Below are 17,753 nucleotides of genomic sequence, written 5' to 3' on the forward strand. Positions count from 1 at the left end.
TGGAATGTGGTATTAAAATGAGATGTAATTTGTAAAACCTCCAGCAGAGATGAAGATTTATAGGAAAAATGCGTTGGGGGGAGCGTTAACACTTCGTCGCACCGACGGTATTACGTCACTTCCTTCGTTGGCCATTTCAAGTAGGCAGAAGACCTTCTCAGACGGGGATTAGGAGGTTGCAGGGTTTCTATAAATAATGCAACGTTTAACTCTCCCTCCTCCCCTGTCTCCCCCGACCATTCAACGGGGAGCTAGTCCCATACCCCAATGTCGGAGACAACGTTTTAAGTGGTAGAGCTTGTTTCCCGCTCGCCTGCTTGGAAAGTTAAAGTTAATGCTGGAAAGAAACGTACAAATTGTAGAATGGAAAGTCATAATGGACTAAAGTGTCCTCCTTCAAATATCAAATTTTTCAGACTCTTTTCAGTTGGAACATTATTCCCATTATTTTCTTACCGACTTGTTTCTTCGTACAACTAAATATTTACCATTCTTCTATGATAAACATGTGTTTCACTAGAATTATTTATTAAATTTTTTGATGTTTTCCTTCAACATCTAGCGAATTATCCGATTAATAAAATTTCACATTAAATATGCATGAGGTAATTTTTTTACATCAGAAAGAAAAAAAAACTCGGAACGAGGCAGGTATATCTGACGCTAAATGGACGATAGTACGATACGAGCCTCATCAAAGTTTATTTTGTAATTTCCTCTCGTATATCGTTTCGCTTTATGAGTAATTTCATAAGCGTTCGACGAGCAATTTATGAATGTCATTTTTTGTTATCTATTCACGTATTCATTATTGTTAGATAATGATTTCGATTACATCATGATTGGGAGCTGCATATTTATGGTATATTGAACATTACCATCATTTGGCATCGCATATTACTATCAGGCCAATAACATATTGTTTCGACATTAGCGTTCTCAACATTCATCGGGGAGCACGCTGTAACATTTACATCCAAATTAGAGATAAACAATACCGTGCCAATGATCGTTGCCAGTGATGCTGCGGTTATACGAATTTCCGCCACGAACAGTGTACGAATAATCGAGCTAATGGATGAATCGATTAACACTTAGTTTTCTTTGCATAATTACATGTGTGTATTTATACTTATATTTATTTTTCATCTTCATATTTATATATATTTATATATATCTTCATATTTATATATATATATATATAAATTGATCCAAAAATATATTTAATTTTTAGAATGAGATAAATTTGTTTAAAATACCGATTCCGATAGCTTTATAAAATACAAAAATTCGTATTCATTATTTTGATTGCGCTGGATGCTTCCCACGATGTAATCGTACGATTATAAGAGCATCTCTAGGACGGATCTATTCTTGCTTAACATCCCGTACAGAGATGTGGCTAGTTGTAGAAGCCCGCAGCCGACCGGGCATCAATATTAATGGAGCTATGCCGCATTTAGGGTGGAATAATGTATAGCCATCGCACTGGAGAAGTGTATGCCAAGATTGTGTGCGTGCACAAAGGCTATGCACGCGGCCAAACGCACACCTACGGTAGGCCGCGTGTGTGGCCGCGCCTGTTATCGGTATCACAACCATAATGTGTCACCACGATCGACTAGGACGCGTAATTTCAATCACGGCGTGCCTATTACCGTGTCGTTATGCCGTGACGTAATGATGTAAACTAATGTCTTGTGCAGGCGCGTAAACGTGATATTTCGAAGTATGATAATGGTGCAAAGCCAAAGTTACACAACAGCCAATTCACGTACCGCACAGGATAATGTGATTAAAATTGATTATTGTGGATTTTCGGCGGTTACTGTAATTTTATCTATCCAAACATTTTCTCTAATACGTGTACTACATCCTCAAGCACAATTTAATTTTGCAAATATAAAATAAAAACACGACTAAAGCAATTGAAGTTAGCGAGAATTAATATAGTATTAGTTATCTTAATATATAATTTTTACATTACTGACACATGAACAAATAATTCCTATAATATTCTACCTTTAAATAATAAAATGACACATTCTTTTATGATGTATTCATTTATATTATAATGAAAATTTATTTATATTATGAATAAATACAATTTTAAAATTTAAATTGATATATTTCACCGACAATTAATGCATTACATTCGTAGATTTTACAGAAGTTATAATAAGAAATTCATATTATACAAAGTACAAAAAATGACGAAAATATATAAAAAAATGTAAACATACGAAAAAATTTATAAAAAGTTATATAAAAATTAAATATTTGAAATTAAATTGTAGTACAAATTGTCGGTATCTTTCCCTTTACAGAGTCGATAATCATTTCATTAAATCGTTTCAGTAAACAAAAATAAGAATATAGTTTATAATTTTAAAACATAATTACATAATAAAATTTATAATTATAGTTAATAAATTAAAAAATGTAATTTTCTTTTCTATAAAACATAGACAAATAATCATATTCATAATTTTATAAACATGAAACAAATAATTACACGTTAAATCTATATTACGCCATTTTTCATGGATATATCTTTTAGTAAATTAAAATCGTCAAAATGAAGACTGCCATTATTGCTGATTGGTCCTTGGACCGTTATCATCACACTCATTTCTATCATGTCACCTTCTAGAGGAAAATAAATTTATATAAACAATTATAACATTCACATAAAAAAAGAAAATGTCTAGTTATGCTGTGATCATTATATTGCATATTTTAAATAAATTAAACGCGATTTGAAAGTGGTGAAAAATTAATTATACATACCTACTAATAATAACACAAATATCATTAAAACTTACACTTTTTTTTTCAGTTTAGTTAGCTTGCCAAATGATGTTCATCTTTTATATGGTCATTGAAATGCGTTCTAATAGCAGCAGATATGCTTCTGTGACAAGTACTACATTTTACTTCAATCGTGACTTTTGGAATGTACCTTCGTATATAGTCAACTCTGAAATGTATGTTTTTAAATTGTTCTTTAGAATGCGTAAATAATCTTCTAAATTTTTAAATAAAAATAAAATGTTTTCATCACAAATAATACATTTCACGCAAATAAGTTGAAATATGAATACTGTTCTTCGAGATTAAAATTTTGTATATATTTTTTATATGTAAAGATTATAAGGTGGACATCTCCTTAACAATACATGACAATCTTTTAGTGATATAAACGTTGTGTCCGTTTCATGTGATGAAATGCGATCTAATGAACCAACTGGGTCATGTGTTTCTTGCACATTTTTTAATTTGTCCGAATGCGTCTCTTTTATATGAGAATCCAGACATTCCTGAATAGAAAGAGGTAAGTTGTCGTGACAGATATTACATTCCACCACAAAATCATTTCTTTGTATCCAATATTTCTCCGTCCAACTTCGAAATGTGTGATTGTTCTGTTGTTCTTTAGAATGCAAATTCAAGTGATCTCCTACAAATTTAGATGTAGATAGAACTTTTGAATCACACATAATACATTGTGAAAATAATTGGTTTGAATACTTGAAATACATCCATGGCCGTTTTCTTAGTTTTCCCCCTTCTTCGTATTTCCAAATTTCTTCATGGAGTTTTGCTATATGACGTATAAAGTTTCCATTATCTATATAATTATATTTATTTTCACAAAACTTACACTGTGCTTCAAAATCTGCCAGCTTTATATAATATTCCCATATATTTTCTTTAGTTGCATTATTTAGTGGCATAAAAGTTATATTCGTTTCAAGTGATGAAACACATTCTGAAGAATCAATTAAGTCATGTGTTTCTTGCAAATTTTTCAATTTGTCCAAATGTATCCTTCTTATATGAAAATCCAAATTCCGGTGACAATAAAGTTTTAATTTGGCATGACAAATATTACATTCCACCACAAAATCATTTCGTTGTGTCCAATATTTCCGTTTCCAATTTTGAAGGATATGATTCTTCCGTTGTTCTTCAGAATGCGAACTCAAATGATCTTCTAAATCTTCAGATTTAGATGTAGACAGAAATTTTGCGTTACAAATAATACATTGTGAAAATAATTGGTTTAAATACTTGAAATACATCCATGGCCCTTTTATTAGTTTTTTCTCTTCTTCGTATTCCAAAATTTTTTTGTGGTGTCTTTTTATGTGATGTTTAAAGCTTGCACTATCTATATATGTATATTTATTTTCACAAAACTTACACTGTACTTCAAAATTCGTCAGCTTTATATAATATTCCCATATATTTTTTTTAGTTACAATATCTAGTGGCATAAAAGTTATGTTCGTTTCAAGTGATGAAACTCGTTCTGACGAATCAAGTGGGTCATGTGTTTCTTGCATAATTTTCAATTTGTCCGAATGTGTCTTTCTTATATGAAAATCCATATTTTTCTGAATAGAAAGAGTTAACTTAGCGTGACAAATATTACACTCCACCTCAAAATCATTTCGTTGTGTCCAATATTTCCGTTTCCAATTTTGAAGGATATGATTCTTCCGTTGTTCTTCAGAATGCGAACTCAAATGATCTTCTAAATCTTCAGATTTAGATGTAGACAGAATATCTGCATCGCAAATAATACATTGTGATAATAGTTGATCTGAATACTTGAAATACATCCATGGCCCTTTTATTAGTTTTTTCTCTTCTTCCAATTTGAAAATTTTTATATGGAAACTTTTTATATGACGTTTAAAGTTTGAACCACTTATATAAATATATTTAACTTCACAATACTTGCACTGTGCTTTAAAATCCGTCAGATTTATATAATATTCCCATATATTTTCTTTAGTTGCAATATCTAGTGGCATAAAAGTTATATTCGTTTCAAGTGATGAAACACGTTCTGAAGAATCAACTAAGTCATGTGTTTCTTGCATATTTTTCAATTTGTCCGAATGTTTGTGTCTTATATGATTATCCAGTTGTGTTTTAATATCAAGAGATATGTTGTTGTTGCAAATATTACACTTCACCTGAAAATCATTTCGTTGTGTCCAATATTTCCATGCCCAACTATGAAGTATATGATTGTTCCGTTCTTTTTCAGAATGCGAATATAAGTGATCTTCTAAATCTTTATATTTAGATATAGACGAATAATTTTCATTACAGATAATACATTGTAAAAATAATTGGTTTGAATACTTGAAATACATCCATGGCCATTTTATTACTTCTCTCTCTTCTTCGTATTTCCAAATTCTTTCATGGTGTTTTTTCATATGTCTTTTAAAATGTCCATCTTGCGTATAAATATATTTAATTTCACAAAACTTGCACTGTGCTTGAAAATCCGTCAGATTTATATAATATTCCCATATATGTTTCTTAGTTACGGGTGACATTGTGTCCGTTTGAAGTGACTAGACGCGTGTAACTGAATACGATACAAGAACCTTTCTGCCGAAAAGTATAAAAGAAAACAAAAAGAAGACGCATGATTTTCCATTTCAATGTCAATATTGATACGTCAGTCAAATCTAGGTAACAATTAACAAAACACTCGAGAACAATCTTATGTCGAGTATGTATAGTAATAAAATCTCAGCGAAAGAGACGTTACAGGATATACACAAAGATACGGTTTCGCAAAAAATAATGCACAAATAATATATTAATTATGTATATAAAATAAAACAACTTTCAAATTATGGTTATATCGAGAAAAACGTGTACTTTCGAATTATTTAACTGCGTTAAATGCAATTAATATGCGGATTGCAGAAATAAATAGATGTAATTGACTCAATTGATATGAGTGCATAAACAAATTATTATGTGTATGCATTTATTCTGATTTATTTGCAGATATGACATCATCGTCTATTATTTTTTTAAAAATGCTCCGAATTATTGGTTTAAATTACGTATTATTATTTTGTTCTTATTTGTTGAATAATAATAGTTTTTAAGGCTTTGAGCTTAATTTTAAATACTCGATTTAAATGGAGAATATTTAATATTTTAAATATTTTTACATATTTTAATAATTTTTAAATCTTTTAAATATGTTTAAATATGTTTGTTAAAACGCATTTTGACAGAGTTATTTATCTGCATGCAAAAATAATTTCGGCGTTTCTGAATAATGTAGAATATATTGTGTGAAGATAAAAGTTTTGATAAATTTCAATAAGATCTTATAGAAAAATAAATTTTTTAAGTAATTTTATTAAACGAGGAAGACAAGCGCGCATTATGCGCGCTGTTTAGCTTTTTAGTTAGAAAGAATTATATATATTCTAATTATATGTTTAAGAAAAATAATATTATAAGAACATCATTATTTATATATCATACCATCATTATTCGCATTATTTAATTTCTTAATCTAATTCTAATCAAAAAATCATATTTTCTAAATAAGAAATCGCTACTAATTCTAAATTTAATAACTTCGATATATCGATGACGTCATAATATCTCAACTGTATCACAATATTAAAATAATATAATTGTCCTAAAATAATGGCATACAATAAAATTGCGTATTCTATAAATTTGAGAAAATGATAGCATATATATCTAACTAATAGATTGAATAAAAAGTATATAAGATGCATTTTTAAATAATCTGTGACATCTTATTACATTATAGATTATTATTTTCGAATAAATACGAGAATAATACAATTGAACAAAATCAGCGTGTACATTTCATAGATATCGTGGAAGAGATGCATAGCAAAATCTGCGACAGCATAAAAAATTACACGTTCTTTGAGATCGAAGATCGATTTATGATGTAGAACAAGTACGGCTGCTCGCTTCAATCTATGGGCAATTACAATCAGATTTGGATAACGTTCGCACTTAAGAAAGACTTCCACTACAGGAAAACCACTGACTCAGCGTAAGTGTCGCGCAAATAAATTAGTCATTATTTATATGTCCAACATTTAAAAAAATTTTGTATGAGTTAAATTTTGTTTTCTCTGTCATCTTTTATTTTCTAGACTTATCAAGTTGAACGAAGTCGGCATAATGGGCGCTCTTAAGCATCGTTGGCTAAATACCAGGCTAGAGAATAAAGAGCAGAACAATTTCGAAATGATCGATTTGCAACAAGTGCATTTGATTTTTCTAATACTCTATTGCGGGATACTCATCTCATTTACAATACTCATTCTAAAGAATGTAAAATATTATTATGATACGAAGAACGTTCGATGCAGACGTAGACGTTAAGAAATAAGCTTTTGATATATTTAGAAAAAACTGTACATGAATCTACAATATATGTAGAAAACTGAATAATAATTATTTCAGCGAATATCCCTCTCTTTCTTTGTAATTTATTTCTATTGCCTTTCTAATATATACTAATTATTTTTCTATTATATACACAATTTATATTGCAGTTGTATCGAAAAATTATAACACATGACCTTATAGAGTTGACCTTCGCTATTACAACGCACGCATTAGTTTTGCCATGACAATGTATCAATGTGCTGTTAAAGCATGACATTTCGCAGATCGTGATAACAAATAAAATTAAATAGTTTATAAATTTAAAATATAAGTATGTAATCAAATTCATAATTATAGTTAACATATTAAAAAATGTAATTTTGTTTATTATAAAATATAATATAGATATATAGATACATAGATATATAGATATATAGATACATGGATTTATACTCATATTCATAATTTTATAACATGAAACAAATAATTATACGTCAGATCTATATTACGCCACTTTTCTTGTATATATCTTTTAGTAAATTAAAATCGTCAAAATCAAGACTGCCATTATTGCTGATTGGTGTACTTGGATGCCGTTATCATCATACTTAATTCTATCATGTCACCTTCTGGAGGAGAATAAATCTATATAAACAATTATAATATACATGAAAAAAAAAATTCTCTAGTTTTGCTGTGATCATTATATTGTATATTTTTAATAAATTAAACGCGATTTGTAAATGGTGAAAAATTAATTATACATACTAATATTAACACAAATATCATAAAAACTTACACTATTTTTTTTCAGTTTAGTTGGCTTGCCAAATGATGTTCATCTTTCATATGGTCATTGAAATGCGTTCTAATAGCAGCAGATATGCTTCTGTGACAAGTACTACATTTTACTTCAATCGTGACTTTTGGTATGTACCTTCGTATATAGTCAACTCTGAATTGTATGTTTTTAAATTGTTCTTTCAAATGTGTAAATAATCTTCTAAATTTTTAAATAAAAATAAAATGTTCTCATCACAAATAATACATTTCACGCAAATGAGTTGAAATATGAATATTGTCCTTCGAGATTAAAATTTTGTATGTACTTTTTATATGTAAAGATTATAAGGTGGACATCTCCTTAACAATACATGACAATCTTTTAGTGATATAAACGTTGTATCCGTTTCATGTGATGAAATGCGATCTAATGAACCAACTGGGTCAAGTGTTTCTTGCATATTTTTTAATTTGTCCGAATGCGTCTCTTTTATATGAGAATCCAAACATTCCTGAATAGAAAGAGGTAAGTTGTCGTGACAAATATTACATTCCACCACAAAATCATTTCTTTGTATCCAATATTTCTCTGTCCAACTTCGAAATATGTGATTGTTCTGTTGTTCTTTAGAATGCAAATTCAAGTGATCTCCTACAAATTTAGATGTAGATAGAACTTTTGAATCACACATAATACATTGTGAAAATAATTGGTTTGAATACTTGAAATACATCCATGGCCGTTTTCTTAGTTTTCCCCCTTCTTCGTATTTCCAAATTTCTTCATGGAGTTTTGCTATATGACGTATAAAGTTTCCATTATCTATATAATTATATTTATTTTCACAAAACTTACACTGTGCTTCAAAATCTGCCAGCTTTATATAATATTCCCATATATTTTCTTTAGTTGCATTATTTAGTGGCATAAAAGTTATATTCGTTTCAAGTGATGAAACACATTCTGAAGAATCAATTAAGTCATGTGTTTCTTGCAAATTTTTCAATTTGTCCAAATGTATCCTTCTTATATGAAAATCCAAATGCCGGTGACAATAAAGTTTTAATTTGGCATGACAAATATTACATTCCACCACAAAATCATTTCGTTGTGTCCAATATTTCCGTTTCCAATTTTGAAGGATATGATTCTTCCGTTGTTCTTCAGAATGCGAACTCAAATGATCTTCTAAATCTTCAGATTTAGATGTAGACAGAAATTTTGCGTTACAAATAATACATTGTGAAAATAATTGGTTTAAATACTTGAAATACATCCATGGCCCTTTTATTAGTTTTTTCTCTTCTTCGTATTCCAAAATTTTTTTGTGGTGTCTTTTTATGTGAATTTTAAAGCTTGCACTATCTATATATTTATATTTATTTTCACAAAACTTACACTGTACTTCAAAATTCGTCAGCTTTATATAATATTCCCATATATTTTTTTTAGTTACAATATCTAGTGGCATAAAAGTTATGTTCGTTTCAAGTGATGAAACTCGTTCTGACGAATCAAGTGGGTCATGTGTTTCTTGCATAATTTTCAATTTGTCCGAATGTGTCTTTCTTATATGAAAATCCATATTTTTCTGAATAGAAAGAGTTAACTTAGCGTGACAAATATTACACTCCACCTCAAAATCATTTCGTTGTGTCCAATATTTCCGTTTCCAATTTTGAAGGATATGATTCTTCCGTTGTTCTTCAGAATGCGAACTCAAATGATCTTCTAAATCTTCAGATTTAGATGTAGACAGAATATCTGCATCGCAAATAATACATTGTGATAATAGTTGATCTGAATACTTGAAATACATCCATGGCCCTTTTATTAGTTTTTTCTCTTCTTCGTATTCCAAAATTTTTTTATGAAATCTTCTTATGTGATATTTAAAGCCTCCATCATTTATATATGTATATTTATTTTCACAAAATTTACACTGTACTTCAAAATTCGTCAGCTTTATATAATATTCCCATATATTTTTTTTAGTTACAATATCTAGTGGCATAAAAGTTATGTTCGTTTCAAGTGATGAAACTCGTTCTGACGAATCAAGTGGGTCATGTGTTTCTTGCATAATTTTCAATTTGTCCGAATGTGTCTTTCTTATATGAAAATCCATATTTTTCTGAATAGAAAGAGTTAACTTAGCGTGACAAATATTACACTCCACCTCAAAATCATTTCGTTGTGTCCAATATTTCCGTTTCCAATTTTGAAGGATATGATTCTTCCGTTGTTCTTCAGAATGCGAACTCAAATGATCTTCTAAATCTTCAGATTTAGATGTAGACAGAATATCTGCATCGCAAATAATACATTGTGATAATAGTTGATCTGAATACTTGAAATACATCCATGGCCCTTTTATTAATTTTTTCTCTTCTTCGTATTCCAAAATTTTTTTATGAAATCTTCTTATGTGATATTTAAAGCCTCCATCTTTTATATATGTATATTTATTTTCACAAAACTTACACTGTACTTCAAAATTCGTCAGCTTTATATAATATTCCCATATATTTTTTTTAGTTACAATATCTAGTGGCATAAAAGTTATGTTCGTTTCAAGTGATGAAACTCGTTCTGACGAATCAAGTGGGTCATGTGTTTCTTGCATAATTTTCAATTTGTCCGAATGTGTCTTTCTTATATGAAAATCCATATTTTTCTGAATAAAAAGAGTTAACTTAGCGTGACAAATATTACACTCCACCTCAAAATCATTTCGTTGTGTCCAATATTTCCGTTTCCAATTTTGAAGGATATGATTCTTCCGTTGTTCTTCAGAATGCGAACTCAAATGATCTTCTAAATTTTCAGATTTAGATGTAGACAGAATATCTGCATCGCAAATAATACATTGTGATAATAGTTGGTCTGAATACTTGAAATACATCCATGGCCCTTTTATTAGTTTTTTCTCTTCTTCGAATTCGAAAATTTTTATATGGAATCTTTTTATATGACGTTTAAAGTGTGAATCTTTTATATAATTATATTTAATTCCACAATACTTGCACTGTGCCTTAAAATCCGTCAGATTTATATAATATTCCCATATATTTTCTTTAGTTGCAATATCTAGTGGCATAAAAGTTATATTCGTTTCAAGTGATGAAACACATTCTGAAGAATCAACTAAGTCATGTGTTTCTTGCATATTTTTCAATTTGTCCGAATGTTTGTGTCTTATATGATTATCCAGTTGTGTTTTAATATCAAGAGATATGTTGTTGTTGCAAATATTACACTTCACCTGAAAATCATTTCGTTGTGTCCAATATTTCCATGCCCAACTATGAAGTATATGATTGTTCCGTTCTTTTTCAGAATGCGAATATAAGTGATCTTCTAAATCTTTATATTTAGATATAGACGAATAATTTTCATTACAGATAATACATTGTAAAAATAATTGGTTTGAATACTTGAAATACATCCATGGCCATTTTATTACTTCTCTCTCTTCTTCGTACTTCCAAATTGTTTCATGGTGTTTTTTCATATGTCCTTTAAAATGTCCATCTTGCGTATAAATATATTTAATTTCACAAAACTTGCACTGTGCTTGAAAATCCGTCAGATTTATATAATATTCCCATATATGTTTCTTAGTTACGCGTGACATTGTGTCCGTTTGAAGTGACTAGACGCGTGTAACTGAATACGATATACAAGAACCTTTCTGCCGAAAAGTATAAAAGAGAACGAAAAGAAGACGCATGATTTTCCATTTCAATGTCAATATTGATACGTCAGTCAAATCTAGGTAACAATTATCAAAACACTCGAGAACAATCTTATGTCGAGTATGTATAGTAATAAAATCTCAGTGAAAGAGACGTTACAGGATATACACAAAGATACGGTTTTGCGAAAAATAATGCACAAATAATATATTAATTATGTATATAAAATAAAACTACTTTCAAATTATGGTTATATCGAGAAAAACGCGTGTACTGTTTCAAATTATTTAACTGCGTTAAATGCAATTAATATGCGGATTGCAGAAATAAATAGATGTAATTGACTGAATTGATATGAGTGCATAAACAAATTATTATGTGTATGTATTTATTCTGATTTATTTTCAGATATGACATCATCGTCTATTATTTTTTAAACAGTGCTCCGAATTATTGGTTTAAATTTCGTATTATTATTCTGTTCTTATTTGCTGAATAATAATAGTTTTTAAGGCTTTGAACTTAATTTTAAATACTTGATTTAAATGGAGAATATTTAATATTTTAAATATTTTTACATATTTTAATAATTTTTAAATCTTTTAAATATGTTTAAATATGTTTGTTAAAACGCATTTTGACAGAGTTATTTATCTGCATGCAAAAATAATTTCGGCGTTTCTGAATAATGTAGAATATATTGTGTGAAGATAAAAGTTTTGATAAATTTCAATAAGATCTTATAGAAAAATAAATTTTTTAAGTAATTTTATTAAACGAGGAAGACAAGCGCGCATTATGCGCGCTATTTAGCTTTTTAGTTAGAAAGAATTATATTCTAATTATATGTTTAAAAAAAATAATATTATAAGAACATCATTATTTATATATCATACCATCATTATTCGCATTATTTAATTTCTTAATCTAATTCTAATCAAAAAATCATATTTTCTAAATAAGAAATCGCTACTAATTCTAAATTTAATAACTTTGATATATCGATGACGTCATAATATCTCAACTGTATCACAATATTAAAATAATATAATTGTCCTAAAATAATGGCATACAATAAAATTGCGTATTCTATAAATTTGAGAAAATGATAGCATATATATCTAACTAATAGATTGAATAAAAAGTATATAAGATGCATTTTTAAATAATCTGTGACATCTTATTACATCATAGATTATTATTTTCGAATAAATACGAGAATAATACAATTGAACAAAATCAGCGTGTACATTTCATAGATATCGTAAAACAGATGCATAGCAAAATCTGCGACAGCATAAAAAATTACACGTTCTTTGAGATCGAAGATCGATTTATGATGTAGAACAAGTACGGCTGCTCGTTTCAATCTATGGGCAATTACAATCAGATTTGGATAACGTTCGCACTTAAGAAAGACTTCCACTACAGGAAAACCACTGACTCGCGCAAATAAATTAGTCATTATTTATATGTCCAACATTTAAAAAAATTTTGTATGAGTTAAATTTTGTTTTCTCTGTCATCTTTTATTTTCTAGACTTATCAAGTTGAACAAAGTCGGCATAATGGGCGCTCTTAAGGATCGTTGGCTAAATACCAGGCTAGAGAATAAAGAGCAGAACAATTTCGAAATGATCGATTTGCATCAAGTGCATTTGATTTTTCTAATACTCTATTGCGGGATACTCATCTCATTTACAATACTCATTCTAAAGAATGTAAAATATTATTATGATACGAAGAACGTTCGATGCAGACGTAGACGTTAAGAAATAAGCTTTTGATATATTTAGAGAAAACTGTACATGAATCTACAATATATGTAGAAAACTGAATAATAATTATTTCAGCGAATATCCCTCTCTTTCTTCGTAATTTATTTCTATTGCCTTTCTAATATATACTAATTATTTTTCTATTATATACACAATTTATATTGCAGTTGTATCGAAAAATTATAACACATGACCTTATAGAGTTGACCTTCGCTATTACAACGCACGCATTAGTTTTGCCATGACAATGTATCAATGTGCTATTAAAGCATGACATTTCGCAAATCGTGATAACAAATAAAATTAAATAGTTTATAAATTTAAATATAAGTACGTAATCAAATTCATAATTATAGTTAACATATTAAAAAATGTAATTTTGTTTATTATAAAATATAGATATATAGATACATAGATATATAGATATATAGATACATAGATTTATACTAATATTCATAATTTTATAACATGAAACAAATAATTATACGTCAGATCTATATTACGCCACTTTTCGTGGATATATCTTTTAGTAAATTAAAATCGTCAAAATTAAGACTGCCATTATTGCTGATTGGTACTTGGACGCCGTTATCATCATACTCATTTCTATCATGTCACCTTCTGGGGGAGAATAAATTTATATAAACAATTATAACATTCACATAAAAAAAAAAAAATGTCTAGTTATGCTGTGATCATTATATTGTATATTTTTAATAAATTAAACGCGATTTGAAAATGGTGAAAAATTAATTATACATACTAATATTAACACAAATATCATTAAAACTTACACTATTTTTTTTCAGTTTAGTTGGCTTGCCAAATGATATTCATCTTTTATATGGTCATTGAAATGCGTTCTAATAGTAGCAGATATGCTTCTGTGACAAGTACTACTTTATTTCAATCGTTACTTTTGGTATGTACCTTCGTATATAGTCAACTGTAAAATGTATGTTTTTAAATTTCTTTAGAATGCGTAAATAATCTTCTAAATTTTTAAATAAAAATAAAATGCTTTTATCACAAATAATACATTTCACGCAAATGAGTTGCAATATGAATACTGTTCTCCGAGATTAAAATTTTGTATATATTTTTTATATGTAAAGATTATAAGGTGGACATCTCCTTAACAATACATGACAATCTTTTAGTGATATAAACGTTGTGTCCGTTTCATGTGATGAAATGCGATCGAATGAACCAATTGGGTCATGTGTTTCTTGCATATTTTTCAATTTGTCCAAATGTGTCTTTCTTATATGAAAATCCAAATACGGGTGACAATAAAGTTTTAATTTGGCGTGACAAATATTACATTCCACCACAAAATCATTTCGTTGTGTCCAATATTTCCGTCTCCAATTTTGAAGGGTATGATTCTTCCGTTGTTCTTCAGAATGCAAACTCAAATGATCTTCTAAATCTTCAGATTTAGATGAAGACAGAATATCTGAATTGCAAATAATACATTGTGATAACAGTTGATCTGAATACTTGAAATACATCCATGGCCCTTTTATTAATTTTTTCTCTTCTTCGTATTCCAAAATTTTTTTATGAAATCTTCTTATGTGATATTTAAAGCCTCCATCATTTATATATGTATATTTATTTTCACAAAATTTACACTGTACTTCAAAATTCGTCAGCTTTATATAATATTCCCATATATTTTTTTTAGTTACAATATCTAGTGGCATAAAAGTTATGTTCGTTTCAAGTGATGAAACTCGTTCTGACGAATCAACTGGGTCATGTGTTTCTTGCATAATTTTCAATTTGTCCGAATGTGTCTTTCTTATATGAAAATCGAGATTTTTTTGAATATCAAAAGAAATGTTGTTGTTGCAAATATTACACTCCACCGCAAAATCATTTCGTTGTGTCCAATATTTCCGTTTCCAATTTTGAAGGATATGATTCTTCCGTTGTTCTTTAGAATGCGAACTCAAATGATCTTCTAAATCTTCAGATTTAGATGTAGACAGAATATCTGCATCGCAAATAATACATTGTGATAATAGTTGATCTGAATACTTGAAATACATCCATGGCCCTTTTATTTGTTTTTTCTCTTCTTCGAATTCCAAAATTTTTTTATGGAATATTCTTATGTGACGTTTAAAGTTTGAACCACTTATATAAATATATTTAACTTCACAATACTTGCACTGTGCTTTAAAATCCGTCAGATTTATATAATATTGCCATATATGTTTCTTAGTTGCAATATCTAGTGGCATAAAAGTTATGTTCGTTTCAAGTGATGAAACACGTTCTGACGAATCAACTGGGTCATGTGTTTCTTGCATAATTTTCAATTTGTCCGAATGTGTCTTTCTTATATGAGAATCCAGATGTCTTTGAATTTGAAGAGATATGTTGTTGTTGCAAATATTACACTTCACCTGAAAATCATTTCGTTGTGTCCAATATTTCCATGCCCAACTATGAAGTATATGATTCTTCCGTTCTTCTTCAGAATGCGAATTTAAGTGATCTTCTAAATCTTTAGATTTAGATATAGACGAATAATTTTCATTACAGATAATACATTGTAAAAATAATTGGTTTGAATACTTGAAATACATCCATGGCCATTTTATTAGTCTTCTCTCTTCTTCGTATTTCCAAATTCTTTCATGGTGTTTTTTCATATGTGTTTTAAAATATCCATCTTGCGTATAAATATATTTAATTTCACAAAACTTGCACTGTGCTTGAAAATCCGTCAGATTTATATAATATTCCCATATATGTTTCTTAGTTACGCGTGACATTGTGTCCGTTTGAAGTGACTAGACGCGTGTAACTGAATACGATACAAGAACCTTTCTGCCGAAAAGTATAAAAGAGAACAAAAAGAAGACGCATGATTTTCCATTTCAATGTCAATATTGATACGTCAGTCAAATCTAGGTAACAATTATCAAAACACTCGAGAACAATCTTATGTCGAGTATGTATAGTAATAAAATCTCAGCGAAAGAGACGTTACAGGATATACACAAAGATACGGTTTTGCGAAAAATAATGCACAAATAATATATTAATTATGTATATAAAATAAAACTACTTTCAAATTATGGTTATATCGAGAAAAACGCGTATTTTTTCGAATTATTTAACTGCGTTAAATGCATTTAAATATGCTGATTGTAGAAATAAATAGATATAATTGACTCAACTGATATGAGTGCATAAACAAATTATTACGTGTATGCATTTATTCTGATTTATTTTCGGATATGACATCATCGTCGATTTTTTTTTACAAAGTGCCCCGAATTATTGGTTTAAATTTCGTATCATTATTCTGTTCTTATTTGCTGAATAATTATAGTTTTTAAAACTTTAAGCTTAATTTTAAATACTCGTATTTAAATGGAGAATATGTAATATTTTAAATATTTTAAATATTTTTGTTAAAACGCATTTTGACAGAGTTATTTATCTGCGCACAAAAATAATTTCGGCGTTTGTGAATAATGTATATAGAATAGGATAATAATGTATATAGAATAAAATAGAATAGAATATCACTCAAAAAAATATTTCGCTGATGTAGTTAGATTTCTAGATATCGCAACAAGAATGTATCGCTATTTTTCGTATCTGTGAAAACATTGTTTGTCACATATAGAATTTATAGCAGTAATGTTCTAGCAATAGCTTCTGAAAAATTTAGGTATCATTGCTAAATGTTATTCATTGCATGATCTAACACGTGATTGATCTTATATAGATAGGCGCTTTAGAGAAACTTTTTTTTTAAAGTTCACAAACAATACAGATATATATTCTATTTCTGTCATCTAAACTGATTAAGTAATTACATATGCAATATCACAACAGTTGCTAATCATTTATCTGTTTTAGTTAATTTTTTACACCTAGAAAATTTTAGCTATTATTGCAAGATCATTTTTTTGAGTGATATTGAGTGAAAATAAGAGTTTTTATAAATTTCGATAGATTTTGATAGAGAAATGGACTTTTTTTTCTTAAGTGATTTTATTAAATTAGAGACACAAGTGCGTACTGTGCGCGCTATTTAGCTTTTTAGTTACAAAGAATTATATATTATAATTATATGTTTAAAAAAAATAATATAATATCATCATTATTTATCTATTATACCATCATTATTTTTGCAATTTGTAGCACTATAACGTTATTTAACACAAGTCTTGTTATTCACGTGTAAAAATGTGTAAAAATTACTTAAACTTGTGATTAAGTTATTACAAAGATGTAAAATATAGAATAATTCGA

At 28.5% G+C, this 17,753-nt stretch overlaps 1 protein-coding gene and 1 long non-coding RNA gene across 8 annotated transcripts in view; both read right to left on the reverse strand.

The window, feature by feature from the left end:
- Ror (Tyrosine-protein kinase transmembrane receptor Ror) overlaps positions 1-17,753 on the reverse strand; it is a 235,420-nt gene that overhangs the window by 38,296 nt on the left and 179,371 nt on the right. The window lies entirely within an intron of this gene.
- Positions 1,252-16,516, reverse strand: LOC136999692 (uncharacterized). 4 transcript variants are annotated; one of them, XR_010890000.1, is made up of 6 exons: positions 14,509-16,516; positions 14,264-14,415; positions 8,716-14,090; positions 8,009-8,644; positions 2,826-7,854; positions 1,252-2,649 (listed from the first exon to the last, which is right to left on the reverse strand). It is a non-coding gene; the product is annotated as an uncharacterized lncRNA (long non-coding RNA). The 4 variants fall into 4 exon arrangements; XR_010889998.1 differs by having other exon boundaries at positions 2,826-3,460; positions 3,532-7,854; positions 8,009-14,090; XR_010889999.1 differs by having other exon boundaries at positions 2,826-7,838; positions 8,009-14,090.

This window comes from Linepithema humile, chromosome 4 (assembly GCF_040581485.1).
Source record: "Linepithema humile isolate Giens D197 chromosome 4, Lhum_UNIL_v1.0, whole genome shotgun sequence".
In the NCBI taxonomy this organism is placed as follows: Eukaryota; Metazoa; Arthropoda; class Insecta; order Hymenoptera; family Formicidae; genus Linepithema; species Linepithema humile.